The following is a 20,558-nucleotide window of genomic DNA, read 5'->3' as shown; positions in this document are numbered from 1 at the left end:
AAATCAATGTCAAACAAGAATACTGTGTTCTGCAAACTACCCCTCAAAATAAAGGGGAAATTAAGACTTTTTCAAATACACAAAATCAGAGAGAGTTCATTATTACTAGACCTGCTTCAAAAGTAATGATAGAGTATTCTTTGGAATCAAAACAATAATAAGCAGCAAAACACAACCATTAAACTACAAACATGAGCAAATATCATAACCCATGCAATTATCATTTTGGTATAGAAGTTTCAAATGAGAAAACTATATAAGAAGTATAATTTTATGCTGTACAACATAAAAGAATTTGCTATTTCAATAACATGAAGTGTTGAAGTGGTGGATCTGCAAAATTGTACTGTGTTTGTATGTGATTAAATTACTATCAGTTTAAAACAGAATTATATCTTTAGGATGATTTAAATAATTGCAACCGTAATCACAAATTATCTGTAGAATAAACAAGAGGAAATAAGAAGAGAATTCAAGACTATAACTACAAAAAATCAATAAAGCATATCAGTAAAAGAGTAAATGAGTGAGGACAAAAGCCATAACCCTACACAAAATGAACAAAATGGCAGAGCATGTCCTTTTCCATGAGTAATTACTTTAAATGTAAATTAATAAAACTTCCCAATCATAGGACATAAGCTTGCTGAATGGATAAAAAAGCAAGATCCAATTATATGCTAAAAGATTTACTTTAGACCTAAGAATACATTGAATATTAAAAAATATTCTATGTAAATTGTAACAAAATGAGAGCAAGATTGGTGTACTAATGTCAGGCAAATGACCTAAATAAAAATGATTACAAAAGACAAAGAAGGACATTTGATAAGGAAAATAAGGCTAGTTTCTTAAGAATAATGTCAATTATGAATACTTAGGTACCCAAACTATGATTCCTGAATATATGAAGCTGATTTTAAAAGAATTAAAAAGCAAAATAGGTACAATACTAGAAGGAAATCCCAATACCCTATAATCAATACTTGACAAAAGAACCAGACAGAAGATCCATAAGGAAATAAAGGACTAGAAAAATACTAGGATCCAACTGGACCTATCAGACAGGTACAGAATACTCCAACCACCACCACCACCAGAATATACATTCTTTCTTAGTGCACCTGGAACATTCTGCAGGATACAGCATATATAAAGCCATGAAAGAACATTAAATAATTTAAAAACATTGAAATGAGGGCTGGGGTTGTTGCTCAGCAGTAGAGCACTTGCCTAGCATGTGTGAGACCCAGGGTTCAATCCTCAGCACCACATAAGAATAAATAAAACATATTTCATACTTTAGATTCAAGTGGGTTATGAACTCCCATTTTATATGTCAAGAGCTTTGTAATGTTTTGAACAACCAATAAAAAAAGAATAAATAAAACATAAAATAAAGGTATTATGTCCAACTACAAGTAAAAAAATAAATATTACAACTAAATAAATATTAAAAAAATGAAATGATACAAAAGTGCCTTTTCCAGTCATAGTGAAGTAAATTGATAATCCATAGCTTAAGAAAAAGTGGAAATTCCACAAATTTTTAGAATTGAAATAATTCACTCTTGGAGCTGGGGTTGTAGTTCAGTGGTGAGGCACAGGGTTCAATTCTCAGCACGACATATGAATAAGTAAATAAAAAAGTCCATTAATAACTAATAAAAGTATTTAAAATTATAATTCATCCTTAAGAATTCAAAGGATCAAAGAATAAGTCACAGTGTCAATTAGGAAATAACTTGAGACAAATGTAATCAAAACCCAATATACCAAAATTCACTTGCAGTAAAAACAGTGTTAAAATGGAAGTTCATAACTGTAAAGGGACAGATCAAAAGAAAAGAAGAAATATCTTGAACACCTACTTACTGGTTTACAACTCAAGAAACTAGAAAATAAGAACAAAATAAACCCAATTTTAGGAGAAGGGAGCAGGGGAAATAACAAAGATTAATAAGGAGATAAACAAAATAGAAAAAAAAATAGTAGAAAACAATCAACAACATTGAGACTGTTTTTGAAAAAATCTACAAAAGCTTTAAACATTTAGCTACAGTCTGATTAACTAAGAGAAAAAAAGAATATTCAAACAACTGCAATCAGAAACAAACAAAAAAGGATATTAGAACAAATGTCACAGAAATATAAAGGATTATATGAACAATTGTGTGACAAAAATTGGATAAGTTAGATGAGAAGAAAAAATTCTTAGAAACAAACAATCTACCAAGAATGGAACATGGAGAAACAGACTATATGAATAGACAAATTACTAGTGTGAAGACTGAATCAATAAAGAAAGACTCCTACAAAGGGAAAAATACTAGACCAAATGGCTTCACTGGAGAAATCAACCAAACTTTTAAGAAAAAATTAACATCAATCATCCTAAAATTAAAAAAAAAAATTGAAGAGGAAGGAATGTTCCCAAGTAGTACTAAGAGGTCAGCATTATATGATACAAATTCAAGCAAAGACACCACAAGGAAAGAAAGTTACAGACCAATTTCCATGATAAATGGATATGTTACTACATTGTTATTACTACAACAAAATATCTGAGATTGTATAAGTATTAAAGCAAAGAGACTTATACTTCTGGAGATTGGAGGGTTGCATTGGATACAAAGTATGCAGGTGGAACAGGGCATTATGTGACAAAAGGCAGACAGTGTGCCTGTGTATGTCTCTTCTGTTCTCCTCCATCTTCTTATAAAGCCACTACTAACAATCATGGAACCTCCACCCTGATGAACTTGTCTAATTTTACTCATCCCCTGAATGGCCCACTTCTAAATTATAGTTGGATTAAGCTCCAATCCTCTTGCAATGGGTATTAAATTTCAACATATCAACATTTGAGGAGTATTGAAACCACAGCCAAACCATAGCCAAGATGATGGGTAAGTACTCAACAAAAGTTTAGCAAACCAAATTCAGCAGATTAATAAAGGCTTATGCAACATGAGCAAAATGGGATTTATTCTTGGAAAGCAAAGATGTTTTGTCACATGAAATTCAATGTAATACATGACATTAACAGAATGAAGAACAAAAATCACATATTGATTTGATGAAGAAACACCATGGGACAAGATTTAACGAATTTAAACTTATTTTCATGAGAACTTATTTTAAACTTATTTTCATGAAAACACTTAACAAACTAGGAAAATAACCACATATAAAAATAATAAAGACCATTTATGAAAGGCTAACAATTAATATTAATGGTAAAAATGACAGCTTTCCCTTTAAAAGCAGAAACAAAGCAAGAATGCCTACTATCACTACATCTATTCAACCTGGTGCTAGAAGTTCCATCCAGAGAAATTAGGCAAGGTGACAAAAAGGCATAAGATTGAAAAAAAAAAAAAAGGTCTCTATCACCAGAGATGATCTTATACCTAGAAAACCCTAAAGATTTCATTCACATACACATACACAAAAACTTCTATGTAAAAAAAAAAAAAGTAAGGAAGAAATTCAACAATATCACTGTGACAAGAACAATTTTTCAGTAGAAAAAGTTTACTTGGGAGTTCATTGTTTCAGAGATCTCCATCCATAGACAGCTAACTTAATTTCTAGGGGCTCAAGGTGAGGCAGAACATCATGGCAGTAGAGTATGGTGAAGAGAAGTGGCTTAAGACATCACATCAGAAAGCAGAGAGAGGAGAGAGAGAGAGAGAGAGAGAGAGAGAGAGAGAGAGAGAGAGAGAGAGACTGACTCCACTTGCCAGATAGAGAATATATATACTAAAGGCACTCTCTCCCCAAAGACCTACCTCTTCCAGCCACACCCAGTCTGCTTTCATATACCATTCAGTTAATCCCACCAGGAGATTAATTCGCTGATTGGGCTAAGGCTCTCATAACCCAGTCATTTCACCTCTAAACCATCTTGCTTCATCTCACACATGAGCTTTGGGATACACCTTACATACAAACCATAATAACAGAACACAAATTCAACATGAAGAAATAAAGTGTGTTTCTATACACATTATGTATAATTATAATTCATCTATAAAAAAATCAGCCAATGAATGTTAAAGAAAAAAAACTAAAATAGAATTACCACAGGAGCCAGGATTACCACCCCTAGGTAGATACTAATAATAATTGAAAGCAGGTTCTCTCTGTTATGGTTTGAATATATCCTACTCCAAATTCATATTGAAATGTAATCCCGTTATGGTAGTATTGAGTCATGAAAACTAAGTCATAAGGACATTGCCTTCATGAGTGGCAATACCTTACATAAGGGCTGAAAGTAGTTTAGGCTCTTTTTGCCCTTCTGTTTTCTGCCATGTGAGTTCACATCATTTATCCCTCATGCCTTTCACCTCTTCCATCATGTGAGGATGCAGCAAGAAGGCTCTCACAAGACACCAAATACTGGCACCCTGATCTTGGACTTACAAGCTTCCAGAACTGTAACAAATAAATTTCTGTTCTTTAGAAATTACCCAGCTTGGGATATTTTGTTATAGCTCAAAAAGAGACTAGGTTTCAGAAAGGTAGTTTCATATCCTTGCTCATTGCAGCACTAGTCATAAGAACTGAAATATGGAGCAACCCAAGTATTGTTCATTGGTAGGTGAATGGAAAAAGTTTAGCATCAACATACAATGGAATATTATTTGGCCTTAAAAAGAAAGGAAATTTTGACATTTGCTCCCATATGGATGAACCTTGAGAACATTAAGTTACGTGACTTAAAAAAAAGTCAAACACTGTATGAACCTACTTCTATGAAATACCTAGAGAAATTTAATTCAGAGACAAAAAGTAGCATACTGGTTTCTGGGGGTTTGGCTGCAGTGGAGTGAAGAGGTATGTTTTAAAAGGTACTTAGTTTCAGTTTTGCAATATGGAAGAGTTCTGGAGATCTGTTTCATAGCACTGTCAATATACTCAACACTACTATACACTGAAAAAATGGTTAAAATGGTAAATTTTATTTTGTGCATTTTTGCCACACTAAAAGATTTACAAATGAAATTTTTCATAACTGAGGGAGATCTAGTGTTTTGTAATGACAAATGAGGGAAGATAGGCACATTCTCTGAAAATACTGAAGATGTAAGAACAATGTAGTCCCAACAGCTTTTTACCTATTCACATTTTTGAAAAATGACTCATTGAAGGAGTGCAATAGAACAATGGAGATGGAAGAGTGAGACTTTAAGGAGTATGTGGAAATCTCAACTTGCTCATGGTCTACCTCATTTGACATTGACCCATGAATCTGTGTACACCAAAACTAGCTCATTCAAATATGGGATTATAAGCAAAGAATTCCTTCTCTCTGTGTATTCCTACATATTTTGCACATACATCATATGATTGCAATAGGGTAACTTCAATTTTTATTCATTTTGCTGTTACATCAAAAATTTCCCTTGACTCATGTCTGTCATTATATTGCCAAAAAAAATTGCATAAATGAAGTTGAAAGAAGAAGAAATATGTGAGGGAATATGTGAAGGAGGAAGGAAGTGAAAATAAAAAGCATAAGATAAGCACATATTCTTATATGTGAGGAATGGATATAAAACCCTTTCTTTATCTGCTTGCTAGGGCTTACATAAAAGTATCACAGATGGACTGGCTCAAACAACAGAAATTCTCAGAGTTCTGGAGTCTAGACCTCTCAAACTGCAGTGTGGGCAACGTTAGTTTCTTCAGACACCTTTTTCCTGGGTGTTAAGTGGCCGTTTTCTCTGTGTGTCTCCACATGGTCTTCCCTTTATGTCTCTGTGTCCTGATCTCCTCTTTTTTGGTGTGTCAGGATGCAGGTCATATTATGTCATAGCTCACCCTATCAGCCTCATTTTAACTTAGCCCCATTTTAAGTTAATGAAGCTGTTAAGGGACAGATTCTTTGAAGTCTTCATTTCAATTTACAGTCACATTCTGAAGTAGCAACATATGAAGTTTGGGGGGAATGTGACATGATTTGGTTAATAAAATATTCAAATGAATTTTACACACTGAAGCCAGTCTAGTAATTATATTTGTCTGAAAAAGTTGATTTTTGTGTACATATGTGATTGCGTATTATAACTGAATTTACAGCTATTAATATAAGCAGATCCTACAGCAAAAGTTCATGGTTTCTGGCCAGCTGCAGTGACTCATGCCTGTAATCCCAGCAGCTCTAGAGGTTGAGGCAGGAGGATCATGAGTTCAAAGCCAGCCTCAGCAAAAGTGAGGTGCTAAGCAACTCAGCGAGACCCTGTCTATAAATAAATATAAAATTGGGCTGGGGATGTGACTCCGTGATTGAATGCCCCTGAGTTCAACTCCCAGTACCCTCCTATCAAAAAAAAGTTCATGGTTTCCAAACACCACTGAATAGCCTTCAAGTTCTTAGAAATCCTTTCAAATAGATGATTCTTCTACAGCTTGTTCTGTAATAAATTATGTAAATATTCAGAACATTTCAAAATTAGGTTGACAGAAAAAAACACTGCCTAAATGTTTTTGCTGTTCAAAGTTCATAAGTTTCCACCTGTGAACAAAAGGAGGTCACTTGCCTTTATGTACAACAGGAAATGCTTACCACAAAGGCCTCCCTAGAAGTCCCAGAACAAGCCAACAAGAGGTTCCGGGTTTTACCATTATACAAGATAGAAAATTACATAAAATAATCCTCTATATTGTTTATCAATATATATTTATGGCAAATGCATACAAAGCAAGCACACAAATAATATGTAAAAATCTCATTAGATACTATTTCTGAGAAAAAGTAAAGGGGAAATATCTTTATTCAGATATATAAATTTTATTTGTTCATTTTCACCCTGACACATAGGAAACATTGGCAAATGTATGAATAAATGTCATATGGGGGAGCCATATTTTTTTTATTGGTTGTTCAAAACATTACAAAGCTCATGATATATCATCTTTCATACATTTGACTCAAGTGGGTTATGAACTCCCATTTTTAACCCAAATACAAATTGCAGAATCACATCGGTTACACACTCACATTTTTACATAATGGCATATTAGTGACTGTTGTATTCTGCTACCTTTCCTATCCCCTACTATCCCCCCTCCCCACCCCTCCCATCTTCCCTCTCTACCTCATCTGCTGTTGTTCAATTCTCTCCCTGGTCCCCCCCATTTCCCCTCACAACCTCTTATATGTAATTTTGTGTAACATTGAGGGTCTCCTACCATTTCCATATTATTTCCCTTCTCTCTCTCTTTCTCTCCCCCCACTCGTCTCTGTTTAATGTTAATCTTTTCCTCATGCTCTTCCTCCCTGTTCTGTTCTTAGTTGCTCTCTTTATATCAAAAAAGACATTTGGCATTTGTTTTTTAAGGATTGGCTAGCTTCGCTTAGCATAATCTGCTCTAATGCCATCCATTTCCCTGCAAATTCCATGATTTTGTAATTTTTTAGTGCTGCATAATGCTCCATTGTGTATAAATGCCACATTTTTTTTTATCCATTTATCTATTGAAGGGCATCTAGGTTGGTTCCACAGTCTAGCTATTCTGAATTGTGCCGCTATGATCATTGATGTGGCAGTATCCCTATAGTACGCTCTTTTAAGATCCTCAGGGAATAGTCCAAGAAGGGCGATAGCTGGGTCAAATGGTGGTTCCATTCCCAGCTTTCCCAGGAATCTCCATACTGCTTTCCAAATTGGCCGCACCAATGTGCAGTCCCACCAGCAATGTACAAGTGTACCCTTTTCCCCACATCCTCGCCAGCACTTATTGTTGTTTGACTTCAGAATGGCTGCCAATCTTACTGGAGTGAGATGGTATCTTAGGGTGGTTTGGGTTTGCATTTCTCTGACTGCTAGAGATGGTGAGCATTTTTTCATGTACTTGTTGATTGATTGTATGTCCTCCTCTGAGAAGTGTCTGTTCAGGTCCTTGGCCCATTTGTTGATTGGGTTATTTGTTATCTTATTGTTTAATTTTTCGAGTTCTTTGTATATTCTGGATATTAGGGCTCTATCTGAAGTGTGAGGGGTAAAAATTTGTTCCCAGGATGTAGGCTCTCTATTTTCCTCTCTTATTGTTTCTCTTGCTGAGAAAAAACTTTTTAGTTTAAGTAAGTACCATTTGTTTATTCTTGTTATTAACTTACAGAAGACATAAAGGAGGAGATAAAAAAATTCTTAGAGACAAATGACAATGCAGACACAACATAAAGGAATCTATGGGACACAATGAAAGCAGTTTTAAGAGGGAAATTCATTTCCTGGAGTTCTTTCCTCAAAAAAAGAAAAATAAATAAATAAATAAATGAACTCACACTACACCTCAAAAACCTAGAAAAGGAAGAGCAAAACAACAGCAAATGTAGTAGAAGACAAGAAATAATTAAAATCAGAGCAGAAATCAACAAAATTGAAACGAACAAAAAAAACCATTGAAAAAATTGATAAAACTAAAAGTTGGTTCTTCAAAAAAATAAATAAAATCGATAGGCCCTTAGCCATGCTAACGAAGAGAAGAAGAGAGAGAATTCAAATTACTAACATATGGGATGAAAAAGGCAATATCACAACAGACACTACAGAAATACAGAAGATAATTAGAAAGTATTTTGAAGCCCTATATTCCAATAAAATAGAAGATAGTGAAGATATTGATAAATTTCTTAAGTGATACGATCTGCCCAGATTGAGTCAGGAAGACACACACAATTTAAATAGACCAATAACAAAGGAAGAAATAGAAGAAGCCATCAAAAGACTACCAACCAAGAAAAGTCCTGGATCGGATGGGCATACAGTGGAGTTTTACAAAACTTTCAAAGAATAATTAATACCAATACTTTTCAAGCTATTTCAAGAAATAGAAAAAGAAGGAGCTCTTCCAAATTCATTCTATGAGGCCAACATCACCCTGATCCTGAAACCAGACAAAGACACTTCAAAGAAAGAAAACTACAGACCAATATCTCTAATGAACTTGAATGCAAAAATTCTCAATAAAATCCTGGAGAATCAAATACAAAAGCATATCAAAAAAAATTGTGCACCATGATCAAGTAGGATTCATCCCTGGGATGCAAGGCTGGTTCAATATACGGAAATCAATAAATGCTATTCACCACATCAATAGTCTTAAAGATAAAAACCATATGATCATCTCGATAGATGCAGAAAAAACATTTGACAAAGTACAGCATCCCTTTATGTTCAAAACACTAGAAAAACTAGGGATAACAGGAACTTATCTCAACATTGTAAAAGCTATATATGCTAAACCTCAGGCTATCATCATTCTAAATGGAGAAAAACTGAAGGCATTCCCTCTAAAATCTGGAACAAGACAGGGATGCCCTCTATCACCACTTCTATTCAATTTAGTTCTTGAAATACTAGCCAGAGCAATTAGACAGACAAAAGAAATTAAAGGCATAAAAATAGGAAAAAAAGAACTTAAATTATCGCTATTTGCGGATGACATGATAATATATTTAACAGACCCAAAAGGGTCTACAAAGAAACTGCTAGAGTTAATAAATGAATTCAGCAAAGTGGCAGGATATAAAGTCAACTCACATAAATCAAAGGCATTCCTGTATATTAGTAACAAAACTTCTGAAATGGAAATGAGGAAAACCACTCCATTCACAATATCCTCAAAGAAAATAAGATACTTGGGAATCAACCTAACAAAAGAAGTGAAAGATTTATACAATGAAAACTACAGAACCCTAAAGAGAGAGATAGAAGATCTTAGAAGATGGAAAAATGTACCCTGTTCATGGATAGGCAGAACTAACATCATCAAAATGGCGATATTACCCAAAGTTCTCAACAGGTTAAATGCGATGCCAATCAAAATCCCATCGGCATTTCTTGTAGAAATAGATAAAGCAATCATGAAATTCATATGGAAAAACAAAAGACTCAGAATAGCAAAAGCAATTCTAATCAGGAAGTGTGAATCTGGAGGTATAGTGATACCAGATTTCAAACTGTACTACAGAGCAATAGTAACAAAAACAGCATGGTATTGGTATCAAAACAGGCAGGTGGACCAATGGTACAGAATAGAGGACACAGAGACCAATCCACAAAATTACAACTTTCTTATATTTGATAAAGGGGCTAAAAGCATGCAATGGAGGAAGGATAGCATCTTCAACAAATGGTGCTGGGAAAATTGGAAATCCATATGCAACAAAATGAAACTGAATCCCTTTCTCTCGCCATGCACAAAAGTTAACTCAAAATGGATCAAGGAGCTAGATATCAAATCAGAGACACTGAGTCTGATAGAAGAAAAAGTTGGCTACAATCTACATACTGTGGGGTCGGGCTCCAAATTCCTTAATAGTAGCCATATTATTTTAAATTGCTCATTTATCTGTAGTTTATTTTCCTTTAAGTCCCAAGTATGTACTTGGTCATAATTTTATTTTTAATATTTTTGGTGATTTGCTTAATGAATTTTATAATCAATAATGTCTCATTCACACAAGCATCAATTTAAATTATATGTGATTTTATTCCATTTACTGTTGTTGATATTTCGGTTTCTCCATAATTTTATCACCATATTTTTTTTTGTGTGTGTAAGTGTGTCTGGGTGCATATATGTGTTTGCATATGTGTATTTTAGTTACCTTTGGTATGTTATCTCTGTTTTATAAGTGTGCATTGTGTGTTGCTTCCATACACTTCTTTTCAAAATTTGAAAAGTTATGTTGCTAAAGTTACCACCTCTGTAACTATGTCAATTCTTATCTATTTTTATTACTTCCTAATATTATATTTGTATTTCTCTAGTTTCATAATTTAACAGGCAAAAATACTACTTACGAACTTTTTGCATTCTATTCCATGGAATCATACTTTCTTCTTTTTTTTTTTTTTCTTTTTTTTAGGTCAACTTCATACATACTTTTGACTTGAATGGACTAAGACATTCTAGCGCAATGAGTTTGCAGTTTTAGAAAGAGCCCTATACAACTGGCTTGGGTTGCACCTGTTAGTGGTATCATAAGAATTCTCTGACCATAAGTTTTTATAGACTCAATTGTATGGGACCAAGGCCCAGTTTTCCCATTTACTTTTTCTGTTAGCTTAGGCAAGATATTGAAACCCTTTAAATCTGCTTTTATTCAGAACGAGCTGAGGTAATAGTGCTCTAGGAAAACTGAGACAATATTTGTAATAGAGCTTCTGGTCTATGGTAGGCCCATGCCTAGGATGCTCAATGTATATTGGCTACACTATCTTAAGCAGACACTGTAAATTAATACATGTACAGAACATGTGGAACATTTCAGTCATTCAAAAAATATCATTCAATAAATTTGTAAAGTGGGATACAAAATCATATTCTCTCTCTCTCTCTCTCTCTCTCTCTCTCTCTCTCTCTAATCTGGAAGGAGTTTCTCAGTTTTAGTGCTGCAAAGGAAGCACTAATGTTTAACATAGGACATAAAACCTGGTTTGAACAGTCAACAACTTGGTTTCTGTCTGCATGATATGGAATCAGGGAGCTAAATAGACACCTTGTCCTGGTTGCTCCAACTCCTGGCTTGTCCTGTAACCTGATCCTGGAGACACCATCATCTATTGGAAATCCCATAAACCCTTAATTCTCTCCATCTATTTGTGAGATTAATTTCTCTTTATCTATCATTCAGCTACACCAGAGGCAGGAGGAAAGACCCATCCCTCCATTATTTTCCTAAAACACTCCTTCCAGTCAGGGAAGTTTCTTCCCACATTTAGTCATCTTTGAAGCCACACAGTTGCTCCTTTCCTTTTCCCCAGTGCCAGGCTCAGAAAAAGTCATGCTTTAGGCAGAATAACTCTTCATCTTTGAAGAAATCTGAGTAAAGATTCTTAAATCAGTCCCAGGTCATTGGTCTGATGTCCCGGCCGGCAGGACATATCAACGTGGGCAGTGAACCTAGATGGGGGGGAATGAAGGGACAAGAGACACAAGGTGACAGCAAGACAGGAGTCTGATCAAGCTTCAAACTTTTATTGTTCACACAGGGGTATTTATATGCTGGGGATGGGGAAGCTCTCTAATCAGCAATTACTGGATGTGGGTGGTAAAACTGCCAGCTGCAAGATGTCTGATGATCCTGATAACCACAGGATGTTCCAGGGAGACAGGTAGCTGCAGGATGACTCCCAGGCAGGATGTCTCCCAGGGTGCTGTCAGGCTATTCTTTGAAGGAGAATTTCCTTCTAGTCCCTGACAGTCTGAGACCCTTCTTGGGCCTAATCATAAGCCCTAGGATGTGGGGTGTTTGTTAGGCAGGGAGGTAGAGCATAATAACATGCTTGCTTCACCCTGTGGGGGGGTATTTTCCCCTTCATATTGTGCTGTACCCCACTTCCTTGCCCAAAGCAAATTTCTATTGATCCCCGTTTCTCCTCCTGCACTGGAGGGTGATTCTTCTAGGGTTTATGGGAATTGGTTTCTTTTTCCAATCTTGCTGCAAATGTTTCTGTCTGTTTCAACCCTGGAAGTTTCTGCAAGTTCCTACCAGCAGTATAGGCCTCACCTGGATGGTTTTTCAAAATGTAGAATTCCACCAATGAATATAGATTTGAATTAAAAATAAGATCTCCAAGTGATTTTCAAGTTTATTGACCTTTTAGAACCCTTATGTAAATAAAAAAATGATGCAAATAATCTGGTCCATTATTTTCACTTAGTGGGACCTCTGGCTGCTTACACGAGGAGGTAGATGGGTGATAGAGAGGGGGGACATGAACACTGACACGCTCCCCAAGAGTTTGTAGTTGATGTTTGTCAGTCCATTTGAAAGTATTTGTAGGTAGAGAAATGGAGGAGTTATCCCCAGAATGAAATTTCTTTTGTGGATGTTCAAAGGATCCTTGTTTTCTTTTCTTTTCTACAGAACATGTAGACCAACAGTTCCCAGCAGAGGGCACTACAATATCCTTCATTTTGTACACACACCTGTATACTGAAGTCAGAGAGTTGAAGTTATTGGGAAAACATTTAAATCATCATTATTGTTTTTGATGAAACAATATCTGCATTATTTATGGATTGTTTTCTTGACTTTATCAGTGAGTGAATAACCACAGTAAATTATGTTTTCTAACTCTAAAATTCTGGCTTCTTTCACAACCTACAGTACCACTTGGTTGCTCTTAGAATACCAGAAATACCAAATCATAGACATTACCTACTTCCAAGATTTTTCTGAGCCTGAGATTCATGCTTAGAAAGGCTTCTGTTTAAATAGTCTGCCTAAATTCAAGTAAGTTAAAACAATATTCATTATGTTGCTTTGCTAATAGTCTGTGGCTTCTGCAAAATGTAACCCATACCATCTGGACTTTATTTATTTATTTGTGGTGCTTCGGATTGAACCCAGCCTTGTGCATGTGAGGCAAGCACTCTACCAACTGAGCTATATCCACAGGCCCTATTTAGACTTTACAGAGTTAAATAAAATACTCTATCACATCTTTAGCTAGAAACTTTTAGGGAGAATTAATAACAGGATCACTCTGAGCAAGGTTTAAACATGTATATGATGATCTGAATGGCCTTAGGTACCCTTAAAATTGACTTCACTGTAGACAGTTTTCCTCCTGACTGTAGGTTTCTGAATCTCTTTTCTTAGATAATTTACTTGAGAAAATTTACCATTGTAAATTCTTTTCCTCTTATATTTTGAAATGTAAATCTTTAGTCTTTGGATAGAAAGATTCCAGGAATATTTCTCTGCAAGCCATCCCTTTGACATATAATCAACAAAGATAGTATCTCTATCTGTCAGTGTAGGAAGGTAGAATCTGATTTACATAAGTCCCAGTGAGTCAACACAGATGATCTACTCATGGAACCCTTCCTCTAGCTCTTCAAATTATCCAAGACTTTTCCATAAGTACCCCCTAGGGCTTGTGGACTCTACTGTCATTTGTCCAGTGGAGTTGAATTTCATCTTTCTCCCCTTTGCTCCAGCTGATCTCTAGGGATGGAATGCTCAGACCTCCATGCTTTACATTCTCAAGGAACCTTCCCAGATCCTTCAGTCTAATGTTACTTCCAAGATGTCCTACCCCAGCCATGTTTGTCATGCCTAACACTCTCTGAAATCACCTTTACTTTGCTGCATTTTTAGTATTGCCCATTTCATAGCTGCTGGAATGAGAGTTCTAAGACAGCAGCACATTTCCTTTCTTATTCACAGCTCTTTAAAGCCTAGTACCCAGCAAGCACATAATAATATATATGGATAAAATAACTGAATTGCATTTCCAAGCGATGTGACAGCACATGATACACAGTAATAAATAGTGGATTTTGTTTCGTATTTGATATATTTCAGTTTAGTAACACAAATCTTGTAGCTATCTAGACTTTTACTAAGTAGAATTGATTTTATGAATGACCCATTTTTTTTTATAAAGACAACAGTTTGCTCTACAAAAGTTCTGCAGCTTCAAAGAAAGCTCTCCTCTTTCAGAATTAATTTCAAACCTAATAGACTAGCATGAAACTAAAGGAAAATGGAATAGTCCAATTGTGGTGTAGACAGTGACTCCTATGGCATAGTAGTAGATCTTACATGCTTTAGAGTCAGATAGACGGAATGTTGAATCATACATAGCTATGCGGTTAGTATCTGTGTAACATAAGAAAGCTATTAAGCACAAGCTTCAATTTCTTTCATAAAATGAGACTTTGTGTCATTGTTGCAAGAATTAACTGAGATAAGAATATCATTATGAACATTTAATAAACAGCAATCAAACTTCTATCTGTAATAAAATATCTGTCTTCCCTCCAATACATCACAGGCTGACACTTTTATAAAACACAATAAAAAGAAACTGTTACAGAAATAAATTTTTGAAAAAGAAAAAAGAAGACCAAGAAAATAATCCATTTAAAAATTAGATTCCATAGTCATAAAATTATATTTCAACAGATATGATCAGAACAAAAATACAGGGAGAAAGGAATATAAAACTATGTGCTTATTGATAATTGTTATGAAGAATTACTATTACATTCCAGACTTTAACATTCTGAAACTATAACTGTTCCTAAGTTGGAGTGAAGTTTTATTTCTCATAATAAGTGCATACCTCTGAAGTTTTAATGAATTTTATTTTATTTATATCAATATGTGAAGTTTTATTTGACAAATGAGTTTGCCCACAGAAGTAATAGTTTCTTTTTAAAATTTAAAAACTTTTAAATTATTTATTTTAAATTAAGAACTAAAAACTATACATATTAATTTGTACTATGTGATATTTTGATATGTAGATACTGCGGGGGGGGGGTGATGAATAACTTGTGTACGTTGATGCAGCAGGAGTGAGAGCCATTTATTGTAGGATCTGAGCAATATTTATACATTTTACACAGCTTATCTAATTAGCATTAAATAGATACAGCAGCCAACCAATAAGGAATCTCCACACTTAATGGCTCGCTTTTGTTACTTCGCAAACCACTCCCTCTGGCATTTGGCCAGGTGCCATCCAGACTTGTTTACAGATTTTAACATTTCTCTGGCAAAATAACAGGTGCCAATCTGACTTGTTTACAGACCTTAACATTTGACTTGTTTACAGACCTTAACAGATACAATATGAAATGTTTAAATCAGCTTCAACATGTTTATCTCATCAACTTTTGTGGTGAAAATTTTCAAAATACTTTTAGCTAGTTTTCTGAAACATTTAATTCATTATTATTATTAGCTATAGTCACTCTCCTCTGCAATGGTATTTGTTTCATTTCAATACCACTCATAATAGAGGAACCAATTTCAAATATATATATATGTATATATGTCTCCAGGAGACTAAAACAAGATGCTTTAAGATAATTTCAACAAGGTAAGATTATTTATCTTTAAATCTTATTAAAAGTAATTTGAAATAATACTGTATTTTCAAATTTTGTCTTTAATAACTTATTAATTACAACTTACAACAAATTATCTTTTAAATTTTATAATTAATTTTTACTATCTTAAGAAAATGAGAGACCAGCAGAGGTGGTGGCCTGAGCAGCCTCAGCCTGTGCCCTCTCCCTCCTGCCCAATCTCCCTCCTGCCTTCCCCCACCTGGGCCTCTTTCCCCCCTTTCTCCTCCACCCCACCCTTCCTTTTCTGCCCTCCCCTGTTGGTGGGTCCCCTGTGCCTTCCTGCTCACTCTAATTGTTCCTCTCCTGGCCTCCAGCCTTCCTTTCTGGCCAGCTCCCCTCTTCCCCCCCCCCCCAGTGGTCTCTCATCTGCAGTTTTTGGCTTTCACCCCCACCAGTGACCAAAGACTTGACCACTCAAAGTCCAGCTCCCCATAACGCTGCCCACCAGTGTGACTGAAGGCGGATTCAATGTCACTCTCACCTTTGGGCTACTTATGCCTGGAAAGGAAGCTGGCAGTCTCATGGGAAAGAAAGCAGAATCAGTTAAGAAGATGCACGAGGAGAGTGGTGCCCATATCAACATCTCAGAAGGGAATTGTCCTGGGAGAATTATCACTTTGGCTGGACCCACTAATACCATCTTCACAGCCCTTGCTATGATCATGGATAAACCAGAAGAAGACCTCAGCAGCTCTATGACCAATAGCACAGCTGCCAGTTGAACCCCTGTCACTCTGAGGCCCTGCAAGTCAGTGTGGCTCTCTCATGGGAAAAGATTAAGGAAATTATGAGAGTGAAATGTCCCGGTGGCAGGGGGTATGCTCCCCAATTCATCTGAACTGGTATTCCTCAATCCGTTATTGAGTGTGTCAAAACAGAGCTGCATCGTCACATTGGAGACTCTCTCCCTGTCCCCAAAGGACGTGACCGTCTTCTATTGGCCCAAGCCCTTAAATTCTCCTATCATCTTTGCTGGTGATCAGGCCTGTATTATTCAAGGATGGTATATTCCACAGCCAGATTTGACCAAGCTTCACCAGTTGGCAGTGCAACAGTCTCATTTTCCTATGACGCATGACAACACATGATTCAGTGGCATTGGATCCAGCTCTCTGAGGTGAAAGGCTATGGGCAGGTTTGTATGCATCTGCTCAGACTCCTTCTCAGGAACTCACCATTCCAAACAACTTGATCAGCTGCATAATCGGGCATCAAGGTGAGATCCATTAGATGTATGGGGCGCAGATCAAAATTGCATACCCCGTAGAAGGATCTATTGATAGGCAAGTTACCATCCCTGGATCTGCTGCCAGCATTATCTTGGCTCAGTATCTAAACAATGTCGGGCTTTCCTTAGAGATGAGTGGCATGAAGAGCAGCTAGAACAATGCAGATTCATCAATAATCCCTTTCTGTTGTTCACTATGATCCATCTGTGTAGTTTCTGGACAGTCAATGATTCCAGGTTGTAAATAATTTGTAAATTTTAAGTTTCTACACACTATCATTCACTTTTGATTTTTAAATTAAAGCATTTTAATTCTTTTCTCTGTTCTGCCATCAATGCTGAGATGTATATTTAGTTTTATAAGCTTCTCCTTTTATTTTTTGGCTCATGAATTTTTCTGTTTGTCATGGAAATGTAAGAGTGGACTATTAACACATTTCAGTTTAGTGCTGTAATGTCAGGAATTAAAAAAATATTAAAAGATGGAATGGAGCATCACACTTTTTAGTATGGCCTACTGCTCATGCCTCATGTGAAACTCATGCCGATAATGATCCACCACTGACTAAAATAGTATTGTGTTAGTTCATATCATGTTCAGTAAAGTGAGTCCACAGGCTTAGACATCATGAAAATGTCAACTTGTTATTTATAGTTACTTTCAATTCTGTATTTAACTCATCTTTAACTGGTAATATAGTTTCATGGGTTGCCACTGGTCCACAATTATACTTCAAACTATATCACTCTAAGGCAAAAAAAGAAATAAATTGTTATTTCTATGATAGGATCTTTTTTTTAAATGGACTTAATACCTTTATTTTATTTGTTCATTTTCCTTAGCTGACATTCGAACCCAGTGCCTCACACATACTAGACAAGCATGCTACCACTGAGCTGCTACCACTGAGCCACAACTACAGCCCCTGATGAGGCTCTAATTATCACAGAAACTCTGGATATGTTACTATAGGAAGATTAATAAAATCTCAGAAATGTTTTTTCTTTCAATGAAAGAAATTTTAGTTTTTATGTACTCTTTTGTAGACCTTTTTATTAATTTCACCATCTAGCACTTTATATATCACCTTTCACACATATGTTTGCAATTTGTTTACTTGATTAGATCATAAGAAATAAAGCAGATTTGAGCCAGCTTCCACAACCTTATTGAATAATTATTTCACTCAAAAATCCATTTACATTTTGTGGGTCTGTCATAAAAAAAAAATCTGTGATCACATGCTCATTTATGTACCTTCCTCCTTATAAGCAAAAGATTATAATACATGAGGTAGAACATTGCCTTTCTTCTGAAGACAAGAGAATTCTGAATGCAGCTCCAGGAATTAATATTGCTATGCCCATGAAATAAATTTTTTCTGAATATATAAAATAGGCATTGATTAAAATTGCCTTCCCTGATGATGTTCCTGAGAAGTGAGTCAACATGCAAGGCCTGCAGTCAGATACTTTATTCCAGTCTTCTGGAGTTTCAAAAAAGACAAAACAAAAAAGGTTGATTTTAAACTATTGTTATGCACTCAAATTCAGTTCCCATAGACACTTTTCTTTATAAAAGGCATGCTATACTAGGCATACCTATACAATTTCATTATTTTTACAGAGAAATATATGAGTTTTCTTATTTCTGAAAAAAAATTCTTACTCAAAAAAGTGAAAAATCCCTAATATGCAATAATTAAACAGGTATATTTATATGTATTAAATAATGAAAATTATCTTTTCTATTTCCATAAACAATCAGGAGAGGAATGAATAGCTAAATACCATTTTTTAAAATCAAAAATGGGGACAAAAGTCTATGTTCCAAATAGCTAATGAGTTTAACTATTGGATAAAATTGATATTATACATACATATAAATAGTAAAATATTTCATAGGGAATAAACTAATAAATTTAGTTTTTAACATCATATTTACTTTCCTTTACCTCCCAAGAGAATAAAAAATTACAGCAAGTCATTGAGGTGCTACTTCTGAAATGTGACAGAAACCAGTGCATTGCCACTGAATGAAATTGTAGTCTGACTGTATCCCATGGCAGAGGACTTCTGTCTTTTCTATTTACAAGCAGCAGCAAACTACAAAGTGGAAGATGATTAGAGGTTCCTTTGTCACTGGGCTGAAAACAACTCACTGAAAGACATCTGCTTTTCTTTCTTTTTTAAAAGTGTAATAGGCTCTATTTTAGAGTAGTGCTACAATTTGGATACAGACAGGCTCCTGTGTCAAATTGTCCCCAGGGAAGCAATTTTCAGAGTCCAGGAAGTGATTGGATCATGAGGGCTCTGACCTCATTGGATCAGTGATCAGTTATACTATTAAGAAGTGGGTAAAACCACAGAAGAGATGACCATCGGTGGCTCTCTCTCTCTCTGTCAGTCTCAAGGTGAGTAGCTGTGCTCCACCAGCAGTCTGGCTTCATCAAAGGCCCACAGTCATGGGGGTAAGTGACCACAGACTGAAACCTCTGAAAACCTAAGCTAAAATAAAATTTTCCTCCTTTAGATGAATAGCTTCACCGTCTAAAATGTAATCCCTTGTGCTCCACATACACATCTTTCTCTGCTCCCAGTTCAGAAATCCAGCCTGGATCCAAGCCTCTGCTTGGTTTCCCTGATTCCCCAGGGTCTGCCCCCAAATTGGGTCAGGGGTGTCCCCCCACCATTCCTCATCACAGACTTAGGGGTCCAGCAGATCTAGGAACAGGAGCTGCCAGACAGAGGAGGGTTAAGTGTCCTTGGCCAGCCTACAAAGCCTTGCCTCCCTGTTTTCCAGTTTCCAGGGTTTTCTCCTCATCCAGAGGCATGAAACACAAAAATATGGAAACCGAAAGCAAACCCACCACAGTGCTAGTGAGACTGGCAGGCTCAGCCCAGAGGGCAGAGACCTGTAGCAGGAGTGTGGACCAAGAGAAAGGTCAGGATGAGTGATTTGGACACCTTAGGCTTACCTATTCCCCTGTGTCTGAAGATCACTTCCTTGATTGCATGATACCTGAGCTTGAAAGGATATTTAGATACATCTTATCCTTTCTCTAAAAGCTGATTTCAGAAGATTAAAACTGGCCCTTTTTATTTCATCTTGGAAGGAGAGAGGTTCTCTGAAGTAAAAATAAATAAATAAATAAAAATTTAAAAAAAAACATTTTAGAAAAGTTAAAAAAGCATTTTAAAATCTTAAAGCCTTCATCAGTTTAACTTATTTTGTTTATGTTCCTCTTAATTTGGTTCCCTAGTTCCTCTCTTTTGAAATTTTCCTTCTCTCAGAGCCAAAACTTGTCAGTTAGTAAATCATTCTGATAATTTGCTTGAATAACTGGTTTCAAAGTTCCTCCCAGGGCGGGCTTTCGGTTTCACAATGCTCTTCAGTTCCTGCTCTGAGCAGCTGTGCTCCACCAGCATACTGTCT

General features: G+C 35.8%; 1 pseudogene; it reads left to right on the top strand.

The window, feature by feature from the left end:
- The window catches only part of LOC143398353 (poly(rC)-binding protein 2-like), a 29,787-nt pseudogene extending 12,510 nt beyond the window's left edge, over positions 1-17,277 (top strand).
- Positions 17,278-20,558: the final 3,281 nt, after the last annotated feature.

The sequence above is a fragment of the Callospermophilus lateralis genome, chromosome 4 (assembly GCF_048772815.1).
Source record: "Callospermophilus lateralis isolate mCalLat2 chromosome 4, mCalLat2.hap1, whole genome shotgun sequence".
In the NCBI taxonomy this organism is placed as follows: domain Eukaryota; kingdom Metazoa; phylum Chordata; class Mammalia; order Rodentia; family Sciuridae; genus Callospermophilus; species Callospermophilus lateralis.
Note: the sequence above shows the minus strand (reverse complement) of the source record. Positions and strands in the feature narration are given on the sequence as shown.